Source organism: Bos indicus x Bos taurus, chromosome 11 (assembly GCF_003369695.1).
Source record: "Bos indicus x Bos taurus breed Angus x Brahman F1 hybrid chromosome 11, Bos_hybrid_MaternalHap_v2.0, whole genome shotgun sequence".
NCBI lineage: Eukaryota > Metazoa > Chordata > Mammalia > Artiodactyla > Bovidae > Bos > Bos indicus x Bos taurus.
Window position 1 is genome coordinate 60,046,611 of NC_040086.1, and position 24,817 is coordinate 60,071,427.

At 39.8% G+C, this 24,817-nt stretch overlaps 1 pseudogene; it reads right to left on the reverse strand.

Annotated features, from left to right (window-relative positions):
* Nucleotides 1-18,460: 18,460 nt before the first annotated feature.
* Nucleotides 18,461-19,991, reverse strand: LOC113900839 (annotated as a pseudogene).
* Between the last annotated feature and the right edge of the window lie 4,826 nt (nucleotides 19,992-24,817).

Sequence of the window (24,817 nt, forward strand, 5' to 3'; positions counted from 1 at the left end):
CCGGGTGCCAATGTGGGTGTTCCAGTCGCGGAACTGGGCGGAGCGAGGGGTTTGATTTTGGCCTGGCCGCGGGAATGGGGGCCGTTAATCTTTCACACACGCATAACTAGCAGGGCGCATAAATGAGCGAGGCTTTCCTTTGAGGCCTGGCCCACTGCAGGCGAAGAACTGCCGAGGAGTGAGAGGCGAGGCCCAGGCCAAAAGATGGGATCACATGCGGGCCACTGCCTGCGTAGCGTAGGGCCGGGAAGCCCTGCGGAAAAGCCAGAGTGGAAGGACCGACAGCCCAAACACTACCGCTCCCTTTGGCTAGGTACCTAACTTTATGGTGATAAATTAGTAGCTTTGTTATAGAAGTCTAGTTTTAAGTCCCAGAGAGTGGACAAGAATCACATACTGTTTTGAGAGAGTAATACCTCCATGGGAGACCTCGAAGCCCAGTAAGGCTTCCAGATTTCCTGACCATTTGGTAAATGATGTTCAAAGGAAAAATTAAGATATGTCCATCTATGTAACTCTTCAGGCTTAAATACCTGTTTATCTTAAATTACAAAATTAAGTGAAGGAAACTTTGTAGTAGGTTATAGTGACTCATTGGCTACTATTCATTATCGTTTAAAATTTTTCTTAATTTGTAGGTATCAGAGAGCCTTTTGCTATTTTATTCTTGGAGTATTGTTGTAAATGAAAAATTTTACATCAAACTGCAAAAAAAAAAAAGCTTAAATATAATTATATATATATTAATAAAACTCAGAGGAAAACGTAGGCAGACCACTCTGTGACATAAATCACAGCAATATCGTTTTCAATCCATCTCCCAGAATAGTGGAAATAAAAGCAAAAATTAACAAACGGAACCTACTATAACTGAAAGGCTTTTGCACAGCAAAGGAAACAATATTCTTACTGCCTGAGCCACCGGGGCATCCCAGTAAGCAGAGAAAGTACGGAAATCACATGTGATTTCTTTCATTTCTTTTCCCAATTCTCTAGCACCCAAGCCACCATGAAAAACTATAGAGGTAAGCTGTGCATGTGTGAATCTGACCTTCCGCATCATAGCAAATGCTTTGGGAACTAATTTTACAAGATAGATTACTGCCCAGGAATTTTACTGGCCACTGGGTGGCAACATACAGTACAGATGCAAATAACACTGTAATGTGTTTGCAAACACAACTGATATTGAAATCAAGACCTAGAAATTTTGGTGAAACTTACAGTCTAATCCCAGCCAGATGAATTGACTACTAAAACCAAACAAAAAAATCAACATTTTTATAGGATTTAAATAAGACTCAGTATTTCATAGCACAGTTTTCAAAATATCCAAGCTATGACCTAAAATCTAGCATTCTAAAAACCAGGAAAATCTAAATTGAGAAAAGACAATCAAGAGACACCAATGCCAAAAGGACACAGATTTTGGAATTATCCAACAAAGATTTTAAAGTAGACATTGGAAAAATATTCCAGACACTCTTGAAATGAATGGAAAGATAGTCTCAACAATGAAATAGACGAAGTCCACTTGTGGAAATTGGAGAAAAACACAATAACCAAAAACCTGAAAAATACAATAACCAAATTTAAAAGTTCACTAGATAGCTTCAAGGACATAGTGGAGAAAGCAGAAGAAAGAGTTAATAATCTTGACTGCTAAGTCGCTTCAGTTGTGTCTGACTCTGTGCGACCCCAAAGACGGCAGCCCACCAGGCTCCCCCGTCCCTGGGATTCTCCAGGCAAGAAAGTAGATCAGTAAAAATTAATGATTTAAAAGATCTAAAATGATCTAAAATAAAAAGGATAAACCCAAAGAACACCCAGACACATCATAATCAAACTGCTTAAAACTAAAGGCAAAGAAAAGTTATCAAAAGAGATTTTTGTCCAGAAATCCAGAGAAGGGGAGGGAAATGTGTGTTATATAGGGGAACAATTATTCAAATGAAGATGAATTTTTCATTAAAAAACATAAAGGCCAGGAAACAGAACATTTTGAAATGCTGAAAAAAACAATGCAACTCAGAATTCTATATCCAGCAAGAAAAATCCTTTAGGACTAAAGTGGAAAAAACAGACATTCTCGGGTAAATGAAAATGAAGAGAATTTTTGTTTCTAGCAGACTTGCTTTAAAAGAATTGCTAAAGGAAGTTTTTCAGGCAAAAGAGATATGATACTAAAGGGAAACTTAGAACATTGGGAATGAGGAAAGAGCAACATAAATTAAATATAAAATTACTCTTCTTGTGTTCTATAAAGTATGTTTCATTGTTAAAAGCAAAAATAATAATATCTGATGGGATTTTCTTTGTATAGAGGTGTTATATATAGGACAACTACAATACTCTACAAACGTGTGGCTATATGATGGTATTCTTTTTATAATCTACTTAGAGTAGTAATATGTTGATTTTATCTAGGCAGTGAAAAATTAAGTATGTATATTATAATCCCTAGAGCAAACACTAAAAATCTGGATAAAGAAATATAGTAAAAAAAAAAATCTCAAAACATTAAAATGGAACACTAAAAAATGTACAAATAAAGAGCAAAAGAGGCAGGACAAGGAAAACAAAGGAACAAAAAAAGAAACAGAAAGCAAATAATAAAATGGTTAGCGTAAATTTAAACACATCAGTAATTACATTACGTGTAAAGGACCTATATGTGCTTGTGTGCTAAATCATGCTAAGTTGCTTCAGTCGTGGCCTACTCTTTGCAACTCATGGACTGTAGCCTGCCAGGCTCCTCTGCCCATATACCAACTGAAAAACAAATTATCAAAATCGACCAAAAAAATTCATGACCCAACATGTGCTGTATATGAGAAACTCACTTCAAGTATGGTTTAGAGATTAAATAGTAAAGAATTTTAAAAGATATATTTTAAAAATTCTAATAAAAAAATTGGAATGGCTATATTGCTATCAGACAAGGCGGCAGAGGATGAGATGGTGAAATAGCATCACCAACTCAGTGGACATGAACTTGAGCAAACTCTGGATGATAGTGAAGAACAGGGAAGCCTGGCATGCTGCAGTCTGTGGGGTCACAAAGAGTCAGACATGACTTAGTGACTAAACAACAACAAAAACATAAAGGTAGACTTCAGAGCAAAGGAAGTGACCAGGGTAAAGATTATTTCACAGCAATAAAGAAGTCAGTTAATTAAGCAGACATTGTTTATGCACCTAACCACAAAGCTTCAAAATACATGAAGCAAAGCCTGTCAGAAGTAAAAGAAGAAATATACATATCAACAATCATAGTTGGGGACTTCAGTACTTCTCTCTTGGTAATATATAAACTAGGGAACAAAATCAACAAGAACATAGAAGATATAGATATAAAAGAACACCAGATCTTATAAATTTATCATTCCAAAACTACTGTAATTCAAATAGAATTTGGAAGGATTTGCCTAATAATCATTGTAATCAAGAATCCAAGAAGTAAAGATGCAATATAATAGTGCTAATGAATTTTTTTTTAAAAGAATATCAGTTAGATCTAATTGACATTTATACAGCATTCCACCCAAAAACACAATATACATTGTTTGCAAGTGCCCAGGGAAGATTTACCAAGATTGACTATATCCTAGGTCATAAGTCATAATAAATTAAAAGAATTAGAAATAATGCAAAGTATGTTCTCTGACATAATAGAATCAATAGCAGAAAGATAACAAGAAGCTCTCAAAACCCTTGGAAATTAAGCAATATACTTTTAAATAATCCCTGGGACAAAGAGAATGTCTTAAAAGAAATTAGAAAATGTTTTGAAGTTAAAAGAGAAAATACAATCCAACAAAATTTGTGAGATGCAGCTAAACCAGTGCTTAGAGGAAATTTTACAGCATTAAAATGCTTATATTAGACAAGAAGGAGCGTCTCAAATCTTTGACCTCAGTTTTCATTTTAAGAAAACTAGAAAAAGAAAAGCAAAAATAAGCCCAAAACAAGAAGAAAGAAGGAAAAAATAAAGATAGGGGCATAAAAATTAAGTTGAAAACAGGTAGAGAAAATCTATAATCAAAAAGCCATTCCTTTGAAAGAATCAATAAAATTGATAAAACTTTATCAAGACTGACCAAAAAAAGAGAGAAGACACAAGTTACCAATATCCAGACTGAAAGAATGGATATTACTAGACTCTACACACATTGAAAAGATAATAAGAGATGGTATGAACAAATCTGTACATGTAAACTCAACAACTTAGATGGAATGTACCAATTCCTCAAAAACCAAATATTACCAAAACTCATCCAACATAAAACAGAGAGGCATGAAGAAAGAAAAAGCTTGAACTCATTTTATAAGGCTATCGTTATCCTGATTTAAAAGCAAAGATATTACAAGAAAAGGAAACCAGCTCATTGCCCCTCATGATCATAGAAAAATCATCAACAAAATATTTACAAATTGAATTCAGTAATATAAAAAAAGAATAATACATCATGACCAAACAAGATTTATTCTGGGAATGGAGGGGTTGTTCAGTATTGACAATTTAATCTGTGAACTTACTAGACTAAAGAAGAAAAACTACATGACCGTTTAATTGATGCAGAAAAATAATTTGAGAAAGTTAAATTCCAATTCATGATTAAAAAAATAATTTTCAGGAACCTAGGGATAGAAGGGACTTTTCTCAACATGATGAAGGGCATCCTCAAAAAAATGTACAGCTGACATACTCAGCAATGAATGGCTAACTGCTTCCCCTTAAGATCAAGGCAAGGCTATCTCTCATCGCTCTTATTCAACATCATTGTGGAACACCTAGGCATTGGAAACAAGAAAAATCAATAAAAGGTATATGGATGGTAAAGGAAGAAATTTGAAGATGATTTGATTATCTACAAAGAACATTCCAAAGAATCTATCTCCTCCACCCCAACAAATGTTCTAGAACTAGTGAGTTTAGCAAGGTTATAAAGTCAAGACACAAAAAAATCAGTTGTATTTTTTTGTAATGAAATGAAAAATCAAAAGTTTTAAAATAATATTTATAAAAATTCCACAAAGTGAAATATTTAGGTATAAGTTTATCAATATATATGCTCTAAAGTGGCAACTATTTTAATTTGTCTCAATCCCCTCTCATAAATGATTTTAGGATCATTGAACATTTATGTTTTTATATTATGCTTCATTTACATTTTCCTTTTTCACTTACATTTTGCTTCATTATCCATTTTCTTCAAAATGGATAGAGTCATCATGTTTATTATTTTAAGGGCTGCCTGAATGCAATTCATGGGGTCGCAAAGAGTCGGACACGACTGAGCGACTGAACTGAACTGAACTGAAGGCCAAAGAATGCTCAAACTACCGCACAATTGCACTCATTTCACACGCTAGTAAGGTAATGCTCAAAATTCTCCAAGCCAGGCTTCAGCAGTACGTGAACCATGAACTTCCTGGTGTTCAAGATGGTTTTAGAAAAGGCAGAGGAACCAGAGATCAAATTGCCAACATCCGCTGGATCATCGAAAAAGCAAGAGAGTTCCAGAAAAACATCTATTTCTGCTTTATTGACTATGCCAAAACCTTTGACTGTTGGATCACAATAAACTGTGGAAAATTCTGAAAGAGATGGGAATACCAGACCACCTGATCTGCCTCTTGAGAAACCTTTACACAGGTCAGGAAGCAACAGTTAGAACTGGACATGGAACAACAGACTGGTTCGAAATAGGAAAAGGAGTCCGTCAAGGCTGTATATTGTCACCCTGCTTATTTAACTTCTATGCAGAGTACATCATGAGAAACGCTGGGCTGGAAGAAGCACAAGCTGGAATCAAGATTGCCAGGAGAAATATCAATAACCTCAGATATGCAGATGACACCACCCTTATGGCACAAAGTGAAGAGGAACTAAAAAGCCTCTTAATGAAAGTGAAAGTGGAGACTGAAAAAGTTGGCTTAAAGCTCAACATTCAGAAAACGAAGATCATGGCATCCAGTCCCATCACTTCATGGGAAATAAATGGGAAAACAGTGGAAACAGTGTCAGACTTTATTTTTCTGGGCTCCAAAATCACTGCAGATGGTGATTGCAGCCATGAAATTAAAAGACGCTTACTCCTTGGAAGGAAAGTTATAACCAACCTAGATAGCATATTCAAAAGCAGAGACATTACTTTGTCAACAAAGGTCCGTCTAGTCAAGGATATGGTTTTTTCAGTAATCACGTATGGATGTGAGAATTGGACTGTGAAGAAAGCTGAGCGCCGAAGAATTGATGCTTTTGAACTGTGGTGTTGGAGAAGACTCTTGAGAATCCCTTGGACTGCAAGGAGATCCAACCAGTCCATCCTAAAGGAGATCAGTCCTGGGTGTTCACTGGAAGGACTGATGCTGAAGCTGAAACTTCAGTACTTTGGCCACCTCATGCGAAGAGTTGACTCATTGGAAAAGACCCCACTGCTGGGAGGGATTAGGGGCAGGAGGAGAAGGGGACGACAGAGGATGAGATGGCTGGGTGGCATCACTGACTCGATGGACATGGGTTTGGGTAAACTCTGGGAGTTGGTGATGGACAGGGAAACCTGGCATGCTGCAATTCATGGGGTCACAAAGAGTCGGACACAACTGAGCGACTGAACTGACTGACTGAATATTTTATCATATTGCTATAGCAGTATAATATAAAAAGAAGAATGTGAGCTTTTTAAACAAGTCTGAATTCAGATTCTAGTTTCTAAAAAACTAGCAGTGTGACTAGAGGTAGGTGACCTTTCTCAGCTCAGTCATGATAAAATGCCGACTTTTCAGGAGCATTAGGAGTTAAATACAATGATATGTGTAAAATACCTGATACATGGTAGGTTCCCAACAAAGTAGTCATTATTAATATCTTAATTTTAATCTTTCTCCTATTTTTTGACTTTTCAGATTGTTTCTTAGCAGAGTCTTTATTCTGGAGTCCAAGAATTATTATTACTCCCTTTTTCAGGATCTTGGTTTTCAGGTTTTTAAATCTTCAAACATTATGCCAGTTTATTAATAAACTGAGCAATGCTTGTAAGCATGTTTGCCTGTAGTTTAGTTGAAGATATAGGCAGCCCTACAAAGACAGGTGAGGAAACAGAAGCATAGACCTAAGAGGCAGCCCTTCCCCAAGTGGAAAAAGTTAGCATGCAGCAAACCCATGGTGGGGAGGGGGTTGGGGGGTGCAGTGGGGGGATGGGGGGGTGCGGTTAGCACTCAGCCTTATTCTGCCCAACTAGATAGAGGCTACATTCAAATTCAAACTGGAGCATAGCTATCAGAAGATAATTAAAATCATCGAAATGGAAGTAATAGTCTATTGGCAGCTTTCTGCTATTGTTTTGTTTGTTTTTACTTTTACTTTCTTGCATTTTAACACTTTGTGACCCTGGCAGAGTAAACGATACTCTTTTTTTGGTAAGATAAATTTTGGTATAAATTTTGGTAAAGAACAAGCTAAGTATGGTACTGGGCTTCCCTGGTGGCTCAGACAGTAAAGAATCTGCCTGCAATGCAGGAAACACAGGTTTGGCCCCTGGATTGGGAAGATCCCCTGGAGAAAGAAATGGCAACCCACTCCAGTATTCTTGCCTGTGAAATTCCATGGACAGAAGAACCTGGTGGACACAGGTTCATGGGGTCACAAAAGAGTCAAACAGGACTTAGCAACTAAACAACAAAGTATGTTTCTAATACATTAAAATTGCCTTTAGCAATGCTTTCATAGGCTATTAATATAAAGAAGTTAATCACACTATTATTATTTGTTCTGCAACCATAACAATTAATTGGTTTTTATTAAAAACTTTTTATATTAATAGCCTTTGTGCACATTTTCAGTGAACACAATATACAATTTTTCTAATTCTTTTCATCTTTTCTATGTTATATTTGCTCTGGTTACATTTATGGAAATGTAGAAATAAAGGTACAGCTGATGCATTGTACATGAGAATTTGAAGAAAATCGTAAGGTGTTTCTGATACCTGTTCAACATTTTGAGTTGTATTAAACAATGTTTAAGAATTTTAATTTACAAAGGTAGATTAATTTTACAAAGCCAGATTAGAAAAAGATAATGTTTAAGATATAGTCTTTCTAGTGACTTTAAGTAGTTTTAACTAAGGGTAATTTTTTATAGTGCTTAGGAAAAAATACATTTCTCAAATCATAAATCAGAAAGATTTATAGCACTAGTGAGTAAAAAATATTTTAAGCTTTGAGTTTCTTTCCATATGTTTTAAGCAAACTGTCCTTATTTGATTAGTCATATTTCAAATCAAAATTGTTAGATATCTAATTGCCAGACAATGAATCTAGTCTAGAAGGTTTTTTGTACAAATAGCTGAATGATATCCAGAAGAAATCATTTTTTTCTAGGGGACCAAAACAGCATGATCCCCCTTTCCATGATGAGCATTTAATTTATTTCCCTAATGGACTAGCAAAGAGGCAAAGGGGCATTTTACATGGTGATACTAATGTATGAGTCAAGAAATATTTGAACTTTATATTATCTTCATGTACTAAAAAAATCTTTAAAACTCAGAGCAGATATTATCATTTTTATAAGCGTTAAATATTATGTCTTCACTTAGGTGGTTTTCAATTATACTTTCCCTGTGCACTCAAATATTTAGCACAAATAGCTCCATGGAGATGACAAAATGCAGATCAAACACAATTCAGTTCTTTCTTCTCCAGTATGTGTGATCTGTTTCCATGGAAATTTCATGTTGACCAGGAATTGTAGAAATACTATATGCAAACATATCTAAAAAGCAAACCTTTTTGGAGAATATTTGTGATTTAATTTGAGTCACTCCATTAAAACTGTTCAAATAAAAGAAGACTTTTTTTCTTTAGCATAGACCATTTTACAATTTTCCTTAGCTTTAATGTATTAGTCTAATAGATTTGGAGACTACAAGGACCTTAATTAGTCTTCTGATGAGAGTAAAATTAAATCTTATTTAGGTAAATGTATTCATTTGAAAAAGATGATGGACTTATTATGAGCAAGGTATTGTTGGGATGCTGAAAGGAATACAAAGATGTACATAATATGGTATAAAATGAGATGTCTGCAGTAAAGTTGACAATGTACTTTGGTGTGTAGAGGAGGAAGGGAATGTTTCTGATTGGGAAGATCAAGGAACTCTTCTTGGATAACACAGCATTTGAACTGGGTGTCTTGACCAATTGAGAAATTAAGGAGAGAGTCTTCCTGGTGAGGGAAACCACCTGAGCAACGGCACAAAGGTGGGAAAGCAGAGGGTACAAGTGGGGAATGATCAATCCAACTGGCTGAAGTGTAAATGAAACAGGGAGGTAAAATGAAAAGGAAAGTTGCAGGTAACTTTTGTAGGGCCTTGAATGCTGTGCTAATTTGGATACTGTGTTCAATAGCAGTAGTGTTCATTTAGGCGCTGATAATCTGGACTATCAACAATAATTGAATATTGGGTAATGAGAAACTAAGAAACGGAGTAGATCACTATATTGAGAACCATGGTACTTGTAAGAACAGCAAAGTAGCTTGAAGAACTAGCAGGCTAAAAAATGGTTTGAGAGGACATCCGTGGTGGTCCAGTGCTTAAGACTCCAAGTTTCTACTGCAAGGGGCACAGATTTGATCTCAGGTCAGGGAAATTCCAAATGCCACGCGGAACAGCCAAAAACAAAACAAAACAAACGAAAAAAAATGCTTTGAGAGATATAGTAGCTTTAAAACATGTTCACAAGTTTTTTTCAAAATTCCTTTCTTTTAAAGATGGACACTCCCAAGGAAATGGAAATAAAAAACTAAAACAGATAAATGGGACTTAATCAAACTTACAAGTTTTGCACAACAAAGTAAACTATAAAGAAAACAAAAAGACAAACAACAGACTGGGACAAAATATTTGCAAATGATGCAACTGACAAGAGCTTCATTTCTAAAACATACAAACAGCTCATACAACTTAATAACAACAAGAAAACAAAAAACTCAATCAAAAACTGGGCGGAAGACCTAAATATACATTTCTCCAAGTAAGACATGCAAATGGCCAACAGGGACATGAAAAAATGCCCAACATCAGTAATTGTTGCAGAAATGCAAATCAAAACTACAGTGATTCACACTGTTGTACAACAGAAACTAACACAATATTGTAAAGCAATTATACTCCAATGAAAAATTAAAATTTTATTTAATTGCAAAAAAAAGTGGCTGGACATAAAGTCTAAAGTAGGTAAAAGGGCATGTGAAACTATAAGGGGGTTAATGAACTAAGACTCTGAAACTGGGTCTTCTACAGCAACCATAATCTGTATCACACATTTCACATTTTATTCATAAACTACTGAAATTATCATGTAACTTTTTTTAGGGTGTGAGCCTAGTTGCCCTGACAATATCACAAACTCTGAGTAGTGATCATGGTTTATACTTTTTGTACTCTCTTAGCAACTAGCACATTGCTCCATTCTACATTTGTTGAATCAATGAATACAATCATTCCAGTATTCTGTGTATTTTCTACTGAATTTTTTTCTTCCTTAACAATAAGCCTCTGATTGAGGCTACAGATCTGCTCCTTTTAGAGAGTTGAATGTGTTCCAGCCTTGTCTCTAAGAGCCAGTATTTCTGGATGTTTTTAAGAAGCATTACATAGTGATGAAAAGGGGGACAATACCTAGTTGGTTAAAAATAATAAGCCTAATTATGCCTATGTGAATTAACTTGAAATAAATCTTGGATGATTTCTCTTCATTCTGACAAAAGTCACAATAAAAGTGAAACGGTTTGGGGAAAAACGGATAGATGAGCATTCTCTGGAAAACCAGGGGAGGCAGAAGCCCCCGTTAGAAGAATCTCACAGAAGCTAGGATTTGAAGTGGCTCCCCAGTTGAATGGGACATTTCTGTATTCTTTACCTGGTGCACTCTTCTTTCAGTTGTTTTCCTGGAAGCAATAAGCTTGTTAAAGTCTGATAAAACTGTTGCAAATAGGCAAGAAGAAAAAAATGCAAGTAGGTTTCTAAATTACTGAATCGAGTCAGTGATTGCAATGATATTAGTATGTAAGTGGTTCTTCAGATCTTTACCACCTGCCTTTCTGCTCACACTCCAACTCACCTTTCCCTCAGTTCACATTTTTCTCTATCAGTTAGTGAATGAACATTTTGATGATAGAACCAAGAGGTTCAGTTTTGGAAGTCACTACCTTTGTTGATAGTTTACATAATCATTTGAAGGTTTTATTCAAATGTTAAATATTTAAAATCAAATATTTGAATATTTATTTTTATTAAAAGGAAGAGAAATTGGACTTCCCTGGTGGTCGAGTGGTTGGGAATCTGCCTGCCAATGCAGAGGACATGGGTTCAATCCCTGGTCCAGGAGGATTCCATGTGCTGCAGGGCAACAAAGCCCAAGTGCCGCAACTACTGAAACCCGGACACCTCAGATCCCATGCTGCACCACAATGAGAAGCCTGAGCACCACAAGTCGGGAGGAGCCCCCACTCACTGCAACTAGGGAAAGCCTGTGTGCAGCGATGCAGGCCCAGCGCAGCCAAATAAATAAATTGGAAAAATTAAAAAAATAAAATGCGGACAAACCAAAAATGAATGTGTTGATTCCAGTAAGAGCAAATTTAGGATTTATACATTCAGTACAATTTAGACAAAGGTGTAAATTATTTGACTGTCTAAAAGGACCAGAACTTTGCCACAAACAGGGGCTCGTTGTAAAGAAAAAGAAACCAATGAAAGAACACATAAAAAATGCTGGGACTAAATTACTAAAAATTGGGTCTGAAATTGAAGTATAATTAGGGATTGTATAATTTTTAAGTCTTCTATCATGTTAGTCCTACTTTCAGCCAAATAATATTTGTGGACAAAGAACTGTCTGTATTGTGTTGTTCTGTGTTCCAGTAGGTCACACTGGAGGGACCACAGAGACAGGTAAGCAGAACTGCAGGCCTCCCACCTCTGTTTTAGCTTCTGCCAAAATGAAGCTCATTTTCTGATTTACATTCTGGATTCTGAAAAAGATGTCTTGCAAAGAAAGAGTTTCCGTGCAACAAAACTCTGAAAATTATGGCCCTATCCTGATACAGTGTTTATACAAGAACATATAGTGGTTCAGTTTTTTGGAGGGACTACGTAGCTGCTGCTGCTAAGTCACTTCAGTTGTGTCCAACTTCTAAGCCATCACATTGTTTGACTCAGCAATTTTACCTCTAGCAGTTGTTGTTGTTCAGTCACAAAGTCTTTGCGACCCCATGTACTGCAGCATGCCGGCTTCCCTGTCCATCACCAACTCCCGGAGTCCACCCAAACCCATGTCCATTGAGTTGGTGATGCCATCCAACTATCTCATTCTCTGTCGCCCCCTTCTCCTCCTGCCCTTAATCTTTCCCAGCACCAGGGTCTTTTCCAATGAGTTGGCTATTCATATTAGGTTGCCAAATTATTAGAGCTTCAGCTTCAGCATCAGTCCTTCCAATGAATATTCAGGGTTGATTTCCTTTAGGTTTGACTGGTTTGATCTCCTTGCTATCCAAGGAACTCTCAAGAGTCTTCTCCAGCACCACAGTTTGAAAGCATCAATTCTTCAGCATTCAGCCTTCTTACCATGCAACTCTCACATCTGTACATGACTACTGGAAAAACCAAGCTTTGACTATATGAACTTTTGTTGGCAGAGTGAAGCCTCTGCTTTTTAATATGCTGTTTAGGTTTGTCATAGCTTTCCTTCCAAGGAGCAAGGATGTTTTAATTTCATGTATTTCATACAAATAATCATTCAAGGATAAAAAGATACATGTACAGGATTTTTATTGCAGCATTGTTCATAATAGCAAAAGGTTGAAAAATTGCAAGTATTTATACATATGGAATTGGTTACAGGAATAATGATATTCATGTATTGGGATATTACATATTCTTTTGAAAGAATGACATGGAAAGATGTCCAAGATATATTAAGCCTAAAAAGCAAGTTATAAAACATTATGTTTCCATTTGTAAGTCAAATAATGTCAACAAATAAAACCATTGCTTTGACATGTGCAAATGGGTAGGTGTTACCTTACTTCTCTCTCTTTTTGTTTGGCCATGCCCAGTGGCTTGTGGGATCTTAGTTTCCTGACCAGGAATCAAATCCAGTCTATTTGCAACAGAAGTACAGAGACCACCAGAGGGAATTCCCTTTACTCCTTAAAATTACTGAAAAATCATAAGTTTACTTATTTTAGTATCTTTATCATTGGGCTTCCCGGGTAGCTCAACTGGTAAAGAATCCACCTACAATGCAGGAGACCCTGGTTCGAGTCTTGGGTTGGGAAGTTCCCCTAGAAAAAAAGGGATAGGCTACCTACTCCAGTATTCTTGGACTTCCCTGGTGATGTAGATGATAAAGAATCTGCCTGCAATGCAGGAGACCTGGGTTGGAAAGATCCCCTTGGAGGAGGGCATGGCAACCCACTCCAGTATTCCTGCCTGGACAATCCCCATGGACAGAGGAGCCTTGTAGGCTACAGTTCATGGGATCGCAAAGAATTGGGCACGACTGAACAACTAAGCACAGCATATCTTTCTCATTGGCAAGATATTTTCTTATTTAAGTACAAGATTGTGCATGCGTGCTAAGTCGCTTCAGTTGTGTCCGACCCTTTGAGACCCTTAGGAATGTAGCCTACCAGGCTCCTTTGTCCATGGGATTCTCCAGGCAAAAATTCTGGAGTGGGTTACCATGCCCTCCTCCAAGGAATCTTCCCAACCCAGGGATCTGAACCTGTGTCTCTTAGGTCTCCTGTGTTGAGACGTAGGTTCTTTACCACTAGTGCCACCTGGAAGGTCCAAATACAAGATTATCTTTATTCAACTTTGGAACCATGTTGGGGTTTTCCATAACCGCTCTGTCTGAAAGTCTAATTTCTTGTTATGAAAGAGTGATTAATTAAACTTATAGTATTGTGGGTTTTAGAGAGTGAGAAAAATAACTTTAAAGAGTTTTTGTAATTCTATAGGTTAAGAAGATTATCAACATCAACTTATGGAATTTAGTGACATGGTGTAACAAAAAATAAGTTGACCCCTCAAGCCCTCACAAACACAATATCTTAATCACATTCAAGACAACAGTGATTTTTGCAAATTGGCGCAAAAGGGAGTTCCATAATTTAACCTTAGAGAGCTGCTCTGTCTTCGTTTTTCAATCATTAATTGGGTTGACCAAAGATAACAAATTTTGTTCATACAAACATATTGCAAGGAACTGTGAAATCATGAGACTGTTGTTGTATGTGTGATCGTCTTTCATGCCTTAATTTCACATTGGAAGATTTCCTTTTCTCTGCCTCACTACCTCCATCACAGAAAAACACAGGAAAAAGGGGTGTTCAGAACACTGGATGTTTCCACAGACATGTGGGGCAGAATTGTCAGGATAAATTTTACAAATCAATTAAACCAACACTGTCAAAAGTAATAACAGAGAAATGAAAAGTATACATTCCTTGTCTCATTCCAAACCCTAACAGTGCATTGTAAGTGCTTTAAAGACAGTCCATTAGAAAACAGACCATGGTTTTACTTGCCTTATTTTAACTAGGAAGATTGCTATCTCACTCTATACATTTTGCTCCCTGGAGAGGTCATAATGGTGAGACCATGGAAGGCATAAGGAACGCTCATCATCTGGAAAGCAATTTAAAGCATAGGTTGTTGTACAACAGAGCTCAGGAAAATTCACAACGTCATAGACAGGAACAGGCTTAAGTAGGAACTTTACCAACCAAGAATCTGCAAGAGAAGGTATAGACAGAGGTCACACAGGGGCAAGGTGCTCTGTGGGACATGTCATAAGTGAGCATTCCGATGAAGGGACATCCTCTCTTCTTCCAGACCAAAGCTGTAAACATTCTTGTCAGTGGGGTTCATGCAGACCACTTGCTATCAGACTGTGTAGATGTCAACTGTCAAGAATTATCTGAGAGAGCCAGCTGCTTGTGTCTGGACTCCTTCGGTGTCCATGGGAAGCTGTGACCCCTCCTGCAGGGAGGGAGGAAGTCACCTGTGCCAAGGAAAGGGGAATTTGGAAGAAATAGGGAGACTGCTGGTCACAGCTGGTCCGTTGTCCAGACAACCCAGAGTGGTCTCCTGAGGTCATCTGCAGACTATTCTGTTTCACCATTGGGACTGGGCAGACATCTCTTTACATTAAAAGACACAGAGTTTAGAATTCTGTTTTTATTAAAAATTTAAAATGCTCGTTTCTGACACAATTGTTTGTAATCCTGAGAACCTTTTGAGGGGCTTCTGTTTTATGCCAATTTAAACAAAATTTAAATATTTTAAAAACTGGCTTTTAATTACGAATTTTAACGATTCTTAAAGATTTCAATGCCCTTCTGGCTTTGGCTCTCAATATTTCTCCTTGGAGTTTTGTCACTTACTCATTGCCACCTGCTGGATAAAAAAAGAAGTGCAGCTGAACATTTGCCTTTTCCTTAACATACCTGTCAGCCCTTCTCAGTTTATAAATCAGACCCTGTCCTCCAAGGAGTGGCCCCTTATTGCCCCAGGTGAAGGCAGAGGAATGTAGTTCGGACTCAGGAAGAAAGAGGTTCTCTGACCTTTCCACTCCTGAGTGTGTTCTGCAACCTGCATTCATCCCTTCACCCCAGGGGTTGGGGGTGGGTAACTTGATGAACGGGATAGCAGCAGGTAAGTTCACTGACTGCTCCCGAGAGCCAAGAGAAGTGCCTGTGGTGATAATACTGGCTGCTCCCATACATCCGCTGTTGAGATCAGAGCAGCTTTGATAGGTTTCTGTACCCTGTGGACAGGTTGCTGCTGCTGCTGCTAAGTCGCTTCAGTTGTGTCTGACTCTGTGCGACCCCATAGATGGCAGCCCACCAGGCTCCCCCGTCCCTGGGATTCTCCTGGCAAGAACACTGGAGTGGGTTGCCATTTCCTCCTCCAATGCATGAAAGTGAAAACAGAAAGTGAAGTCGCTCAGTGGTCTCTGACTCTTAGTGACCCCATGGACTGCAGCCTACCAGGCTCCTCAGTCCATGGGATTTTCCAGGCAAGAGTACTGGAGTGGGGTGCCGACAGGTTAGGTTTACTTATTTAGGCTAATGTCAGATGACCTTAGGAATAAAAATTAGAGAAAGCTATTTTCAAGGCTATTCTTAAGATATAAAATTAGGCTTAAACAAGAGATTTGAAAACTTGTTCATCACAGACCACTAAAAGTTTTCATGGCTCCATGAACACCTTTAACTTTTTGTTTCAAGAATATTGTTGTTCAGTCACTAGGTCATGTCAGAGTCTGCGATCCCATGAACTGCAGCATGACTGTCTTCCTTGTCCTTCACTATTGAAAATTATTGTCCAAATCTGTCACCTTTCCTATTGAGCTCCAGTTCAGGTAACCACAGTGTGTCCCCCGGACCTCTCTCATCCCAGCCTGACAGGTCTCTGCTTCTGTCTTAGCCACCGCCAATCCATTTTCTCGCTGCAACCAGAACAATCATTATAAAATGCAGACGTAAGCATACCATTGCCATTTTTGAAGTCACGACTTTAATAAGCTTGGTGTGGGGGGTGGGGGCGCGTCCCTGGTGGCTCACTGGTAAAGAATCCACCTGCCAATGCAGGAGATACGGGTGCAATCCCTGATCTGGGAAGATCCCACATGCCTCAGAGCAACTAAGCCTGTGTGCCACAACTATTAAGCCTATGCTGTAGAACCCGAGAACAGCAAATACTGAAGCCCACATGCCACAGAGCCCAGGCTCTGCAACAAAAGCCACTGCAATGAGAAGTTCACGCACCACATCTAGGGAGTAGCCCCCACTCGCCGCAACCAGAAAAAAAGCCCGATCAGCAGTGAAGACCCAGCACAGCCTAAAGTAAATAAGTAAATAAATAATTAAAAAAAAAAAAACTTTGGGGGCCACTCCGAGGCTGTCTTAGTCTCCCTCTTTCTTTTATTTTAACCTTTTCCTGTCATTTTCAATTCTTGCCATGTTAACCCATGTCCATTTCCCAAGCACTAGCCTCTCTGTCATTTCTAGGCCTTCACATGCACATACTCACACACACTGCAGACTCTCTGACCAACTGGCTGACCTGTACTCACTCTTTAGACCTCAGATTCCTTTCACAAGAGGTGTCTGATCTCCCAAGGCTGGTGGGGCTCTGCTCCCAGTCCACACCAGGAAAGCTCCATTTTCACACTGTCTGTGAGGAACCATGTCCTCGTCACCACTCCATTTATACCGCACAGCTCTGGAGGGCAGGGAATGGGTCTTGTTTACGTTTGTATTCCCAGTGCCTAGTACTGTGCCTGGCAATAGTAGGTATTCAAAAAACAAATGTTGCATGAATACATGAAATAGCATATTTGAGACACTTTTAATTTCCAAGAAAAAAAAAAGTATGCTGTCAATTATACAGAGTAAATCAGAATCAATGTCTTTCTTTAAAACTAGGTTTTCTAATTAAAGAGAAATTCACAACTTACTCTCATAATTACTTTAAAAATACTGAGGCAAGAAATAAAAACGTACCCTGAGCCCATCATAAATGAAATGACTCATGAGACTCATTTAAATCTTTCTTTCCCCAAGACTTAATCAACAGAATGTATTACTTAAGAATGAGATTTTCACAAGACCAAATACTATTATGAAAAATAAGTGTGATTTTACACACTGATTAAAACTGGCCATATTTATCTAATCCATAATACTCTTTCCCACTAAAGAAACTGTCAAAATACTTTGAATAAAGTTGTAGAACACTTGTTTCTTTCTTCGTTTTTTAGTGGGTTTTTTTTTTTTTTTTTTTTTTTTTGAGCTTTTCTCCTTTTTTAATCAATGACCACCTTATACAGCTTTGGAAATCTGGACAAAGAAGAGGCTGAGAAGAGGCCTGGTTCCGTGTCTGAGGGTCTCTGAGTGAGTCTGCATCAGCCAGTGGGCCCCAACTAGGCCTGTCCATGGTTTGGGCACAGCAGTTTCCTGAGTAAGGGCCTGCCCCACCCTCAGGGTAGCACCCCAGTCAAAAAAAAAAAAAATCAAGGCCCTCTAGGCTTCAGCCTCTTTCTAAGGCCCTCAGGAAATTGGTTAGATTCTGAGCCCAGCCTGGGAGGAGGGAGTTTACAAAGGGCAGGCAGGATCAAGTACCCAGGGATCCCAGTGATTCCCAGGCACTCTCCTGCCCTTTCCTGACAAGGGAGCAAATAAATAGACCTCCAACTCAGGAACAGAGGTTTTGGAGCAGGGACACCCTCCCCTGGGAGTTAGTAATTAAGTCTCATGTTAAAAACAAACCATCCCCAGCCCCTGCCAGTGTCTACAAAATCCTAAAGGATTTTGGGTGAAGGGCTAGCCTGCCTGGGGGTATACAGCACCCAGCCCTGCAGGCTCGTGGAGGGGCTCTTATGTCTGTTCTGCAGCTCCTGGGGCTCCCGCCTCTTTGGGGGTGGCTCCAAGAAGACTGATGGTGGCTTCTTCATTGAGTAGGGAGAGGCAGAGACACCCACCACCAGGAAGTGGTTCTTTTTCTGAAACAATCTCCATAGGCCCCGGTGGTTGCCACGCACATCCAGGTCCCAGATAATGGAGGCACTTGACAAGCTGTGTCCAGGTGATGAAGTCATCATCTTTCTCAATTCAGATAAAGGCCGTGTAGGTGTGGCCCTCTGTGCCTGGCAGGAAAAGAGTCTTCACAAGGGTTCTTGCTGTGGTCGAGAACCTTGGCTTCATTCAGCAGCCTGTGAACTGCCACTACATAAGCGTGCTTCTTCAGACTGATGTTCCTGAGCTGGACACCTGGAACTGTGTTGAATTTGTGCTTCCGGAAATAATCCTCATGGAAGCAGCCGTTCATGTTGAGGCCAATGATGCCCAAGTGGTAGGATCAGGACACATAAGGGATGTTGCACTCTGTACCTTGGCATTGTTCCAGCATTGGCATCCACATATCCCAAGCCCAGAGCTTTTCCAGTGTGGACCCCTGGGGCTCAAGCTTCTCCTTGTACAAGCATTTCTGAGCACCCAGCCCAGCCTAGGCATGGTCTCCATATGGTACAGCAGTGCTGGGTCCTCAGCTGTGTGCTCATAGCCCTGGTCATTCCAGGGAGAGATCCAGTACAAGCTGTCGTCCTCCTCTAGCAGCTGGATGGACTGGCTCAGGAAACTGAAAATATCCACAGCAGTGTCCAGGTCCTCCTTCCAGAACCACAGCAAACCTGGCTTCCGGAAACAGGTTGAAAGTGGCAGTGAGACTGGCCTCATTGTGCTGAGACACAAGGGTATTCTTGACACCGACAGAAGTGTGCTGGATGCCCCTTGGACCAAACAGCAGCCACCACAGCAGTCGGTTCCTCATAGTAGCCATTGATGAAAACTGTTATCATTTGGGAAGACAACCCCTGGGCTGAGGGTAGAGAGCACAGCATCCTGTACAGGTAACTGGGCCGGTTCCCCGCAACGACAGCCACAGGTGCATTGAGGACCTTGTTGTCTGGGGTGGGTCAGGGCTGAACTGGGAAGGTGTGGGGTCCTTGCAGCTGTATGTGTTCCCGTCGCCCTTGATTTTGCTGCAGAAGCAGCAGCTGTGACGGTTCAGCTCCATGTCTGCCCAGTGGCACATCTTCATCTCTGCCTCTTCAGCTGAGCTTAGTGGCACATCTGTCTTCAGCAGAACTGAACCCCCGCAGGAGGAGAGGACAGATGAGTCAGAATGTTTCTCCCCAAGGATAGGATCTCCTTTTCATCCCACGAAGGCCCAGGTCTCTCTCCAGCCCAGGGCAGGGCCAGCCTGGCTGTCGCGCCTCCTCAGCAGAGCCTTGGCTGTGTCCTTGAGATGGAAGGAGCCCGTGTCCTTAATAATGCAGGTGAACCCTTGGCCAGGTGCCATCATGTTGAGGAACAGCACCATGGCCTCATCTATATGAGGCATGTGCATGCCTGCTAAGTTGCTTCACTCGTGTCCTACTCTTTGTGACCCCATCGACTGTAGCCCGCCAGGCTCCCCTGCCCATGGGATTCTCCAGGTAAGAGAGTGGGTTTTCATGCCTTCCTCCAGGGGAATCTTCCCAACCTAGGTACCGAACTCAGGTCTCCAATATTGCAGGCAGATTCTTCACCGTCTGAGCCACCAGGGAAGCCCAGGTCAGTTTCTACTTCCCGGTAAGATACCACTCCACTTTTTCCACACCTCAAAGGGCTTGATGAGGGGGCTGGGCTTCCAGTTATCCATGCTGTATTGGGGGGCGGAGGGGGCGGGGGTGCAGGGGTCGTCACCACTGTCCTGACCAACCCATACCTGCAGGAATGGCTCAGGGAGCCCAGGCCCCGCTGAGGCCCACACAGCTCTGCCCATCACACTGCAGCTTCCATCTACTCCACGCCCCTGGTGGCCCCACCCTGGCCCACACTTGTTTTTAAGAGGCCAAAAAGCAGGACAAGTTTAAATTCTTGGCCTCCAAATCAAATTTTGGAAAGACTTAACAGCATCAAAATTACATTATTGTTAGTCATGCCTATTCTTCTCCTATCGTTGGGGCCCCCAAATACCCCTAAATGCTGTAGGACTCCAGCTCTAGCTGTGAAGCTGACACAGTTCTGTGCCCTGGCACGTGGCAAGGACTCTGAGATCACAACCTGGTTTCATGATGAGGAGATAATGACTGTAAGTGATGAATGGCAAGGGCTTTATGTTCTGTCTGCAAATCATGATGGGAATCTCATGGTACAAGATATAAAACAACTTGTTCTCAAATATTGCTTTGCCATCTCCACTGCTCATTAATTTTGTGGGAGTTTCTGGATAGAAGACAAACACTTATATGAACGACTCACAAATATTATTATACAAGTCTTTGGAAAATGCAATTCTATTGTTATATTTGAAAATAGTCATTGCCTTTCTTTGTTTTCCAGAGATAAATATGTTTTCCAAGGACAGCAAAGGAAAAATGCAAAAAGATACCTCCTGGTATTCTCGTGGGAGCTTCCCTTTAGCTATTAATACAAAAATGTCAGTGTAGTAGGCTAGGTGATGGCCCTGGAGATATCAGGTCAAACACCCGGAACCTGTAAATGCTGCTTTATCTGGATAAAGGGACTTTGCAGATGTGGGGTTTCTTTTTTTTCTTTCAGATTTCTTTTCAGATGGGGAGATAATCCTGGATTATTGGTTGTCTTAAATGCCATCACATACATTTTTGTAAGAGAGAGGGAGACAGATATTTGACAGAGACATAGTGAAGGTGTTGTGAAGATGGAGGCAAAGAGTGGAGTGATGTCATCACAAGCAAGGAATGTCACCAGGAGTTGGAAGAGACAAGGAACGAATCTTTCCCTAAAACCACCAGAGCAAGAAGGCCCTGTAACACCTTGATTTTTGACCCAGTGACACTGATTTCACACTTCTGGCCTCCAAAACCATGAGAGACTGTTTGTAGTGATATGTGACACAGCCGCAGGAAACTGATACAACCAGGGTTACCGAGGGGCTACATGGGCTTCCCTGGTGGCTCAGTGGTAAAGAATCCATCTTCAATGCAGGTGACACAGGTTCAATCTCTGGATCAGGAAGATCCCCTGGAGAAGGCAATGGCAACCCACTCCAGTATTCTTGCCTGGAAAATCTCATGGACACAGGAACCTTGCCGGCTACAGTCCGCGGGAGCTCAAAAAAGTCAAACACGACTTAGCAACTAAACAACAACATGGAGATAAATGTTTATTTTAGTGGATTTTGATTATAATCCTGAGGATTCATTCAACAAATACTAATCACTTACCATGTGTGACTAGACTATAAGCTCCACTGGGCAAAGATTTTTGTTTAGTTCACTATATGCTCAGCACCTGGAACAGTGCTTGGCACATAGCAGATGCTCATAAATATTTTGGAATGATATTTGCTTGCCTCTCTTCTAGGCCCAAGGACACAGCAGTGAACAACATAGATGACATCTCTGCATTTGGGATGCTTACATGTTAGTGGAGAAGAGACAATAAATACACAAATAAATATGTTACATTATAGTAATGATCAATGCTCTATGGGAAAAGCAGAGTAAGAGAGACTGGGAATGTGAAGTGGTGCCTTTTTAGATATAGAAGTTAGAAAAGGCTTATCAGAGGTGACATTTGAACAGAAGCCTGAATGAGGTGAGAGAGCAAGTCTGGTGACAATCTGGGGAAAATGTTATAGGTATAAGGAAAGGCATGTGCAAAGGTCCTGTGGTGGTTAAAGGTTTGGTGTGTTGGAGGAACAGGAGGACCAGCAAGACAGCCAGTGTGGCTTTGGAGCGGAATGTCTAACAATGGGGCTCTGGGAAATTAGATCAGAGAGGTGGGCACGGCAGGATCTAGATCATAAGGGACCTTTTTTTGGTTAGGACTTGAGGTAGGTATATCTAATTCTCTACCAAGAATTTATTTGTTGTTCAGTTGCTAAGTTGTGTCTGACTCTTTGCAACCCCATGGACTGCAGCATGCCAGGCTTCCCTGTCCTTCACTATCTCCTGAAGTTTGTTCAAACTCATGTCCATTGAGTTGATGATATCATCCAACCATCTCATCCTCCATCACCTGCTTCTTCTCCTGCTCACAATCTTCCCTAGCATCAGGGTCTTTTTCCAACGAGTTGGCTCTTTTTATCAGGTGACCAAAGTATTGGAGCTTTAGCTTCAGCATTAGTCCTTCCAATGAATATTCAGTGTTGATTTCCTTTAGGATTGACTGGTTTGATCTCCTTCCAGTCCAAAGGACTCTCAAGAGTGTTCTCCAGCACCACAATTCAAAAGCATCAATTCTTCGATCCAACTCTCACATCTGTACATGACTACTGGAAAAACCACAGCTTTGACTTTTGTTGGCAAAGTGATGTATCTGTTTTTTAATACTAGTTTAATGACTAGTTTGTCATAGCTTTTCTTCCAAGGAGCAAACGTCTTTTAATATCATGGCTATAGTCACTGTCCACAGTGATTTTGGAATACAAGAAAATAAAATCTGTCACTGTTTACACTTTTTCCCCATTTATTTGCCATGAAGTGATGAGACCAGAAGCCATGATCTTCATTTTCTGAATGCTGAATTTTAAATCAGCCTTTCTACTCTCCTCTTTCAGCCTCATCAAGAGGCTCTTTAGTTCCTTTTCGCTTTCTGCCATTAGAGTGGTATCATTTGCATACCTGAGTTGTTGCTATTTCTCCCAGAAATCTTGATTCCAGGTTGGAATTCATCCACCCTGGCATTTCACATGATGTACTCTGCATATAAGTTAAATAAGTAGGGTGACAATATACAACCTTGACGTACTCCTTTCCCAATTTTGAACAAGCCCATTGTTCCATGTCCGGTTCTGTTGCATCTTGACCCACATACAGCTTTCTCAGGGATAGGTAAGGTGGTCTGGTATTTCCATCTCTTTAAGAATTTTCCTCCACCAAGAATTTATAAGTGATCACAGATTTTCTGACTTTAACTAGTTAAGGTAAATGTTTTCACTTATCTACCTTTCTCCTCATCCTTTTCTCCTTCCAGGCCCTAAGTTTTAAGTTTGTTGTTTGGCTTTATGGATGGATGGTGAGTTAGGTTGTCTCTTTTAGTGGGAGCAGAGACTGGATTTACAAAGGCTGTTAATAGTATTGTCTTTGAATGAGTAGCACTGTTGTTCATCATGACACATTAAAAGTATATGAAAGATTCTGCTCAGACCCTGCTTGGTGAGAGGAATTAGAAAAGACTTGCTCTGTGGGATAAATTATTTCCAGAATTCATTTCAAACAGAACATATGATTACTTGCAAAGGTTAAAATGACTTCCCTCGTACAGAAAACACTACAATGCACAGGACGTTTCTCTGTAACTAGGTCATTTATGTGATAGTATTATTTTCATTACTCAATCCCCTCCCTTTCCCAGTGGTTTCTGTCAGAAATGGACATTAGTCATCTAAGTTAGGATTTGCATTATTACTGGCTAAAAATATTCTAACGAATAACACTAATGTTGGGAAAATTACTTAACAGTCCAGCATCAAGTGCTCTAACCTATAAAACATGAGTGATTCCGTTTGCCCTATCTACTCAATATACTCACTGAAAAAGAGCTCTTTTTATTTTTCAAAATAGACTATATCCAGAAGATGGTATTATGTCAAAACAAAGAAAATTAAGTTGAGTAGCTTGGGGCATTTCCTATAAACCATTAGAGTACTGTCAAATTTGCAAATAATAGAAACTATTTTCTTTTTTAAACAACTATTTCAAATACATGCATTCAATGAGTATCACAGAATTAGCACCATTGTCAATTTTTGCCTTTATTCAGTCATTCAACCAATATTTATTGAGCACCCACAATGCACCAGGTACAGTAACTGGCAAAATGGTCACAGGCCCTGCCCTCGGAGAGCTTCAGAGCCCAAACACTTACAGATCCATCTCAGAAGTGACTTCTGAGCAAGGTGAGAACACCAGTCTGGTTATTTTGCTGTTAGTTTTTTTTTGAAATGAATGCCACTACTTTACTTATCTTATTCACTAGTCTTGTCAAATTACTTTTGTCAGTGTTTTAAAAAATTAACTTGTTCTCAAAGAAGAAATATTTGACACCACTGAGATACTCAAAAGAATACACCCTAAGCTCAGAAATCAATTTCAAACCAGAAGGAGTGTTCTAAGTATGTGCTTATCCACAGTGGCTCAAAATATACTGAGAACTATTCCTCTGAAGGAGCCATCACTTCTTAAATAAATGCATGTTGAGGTT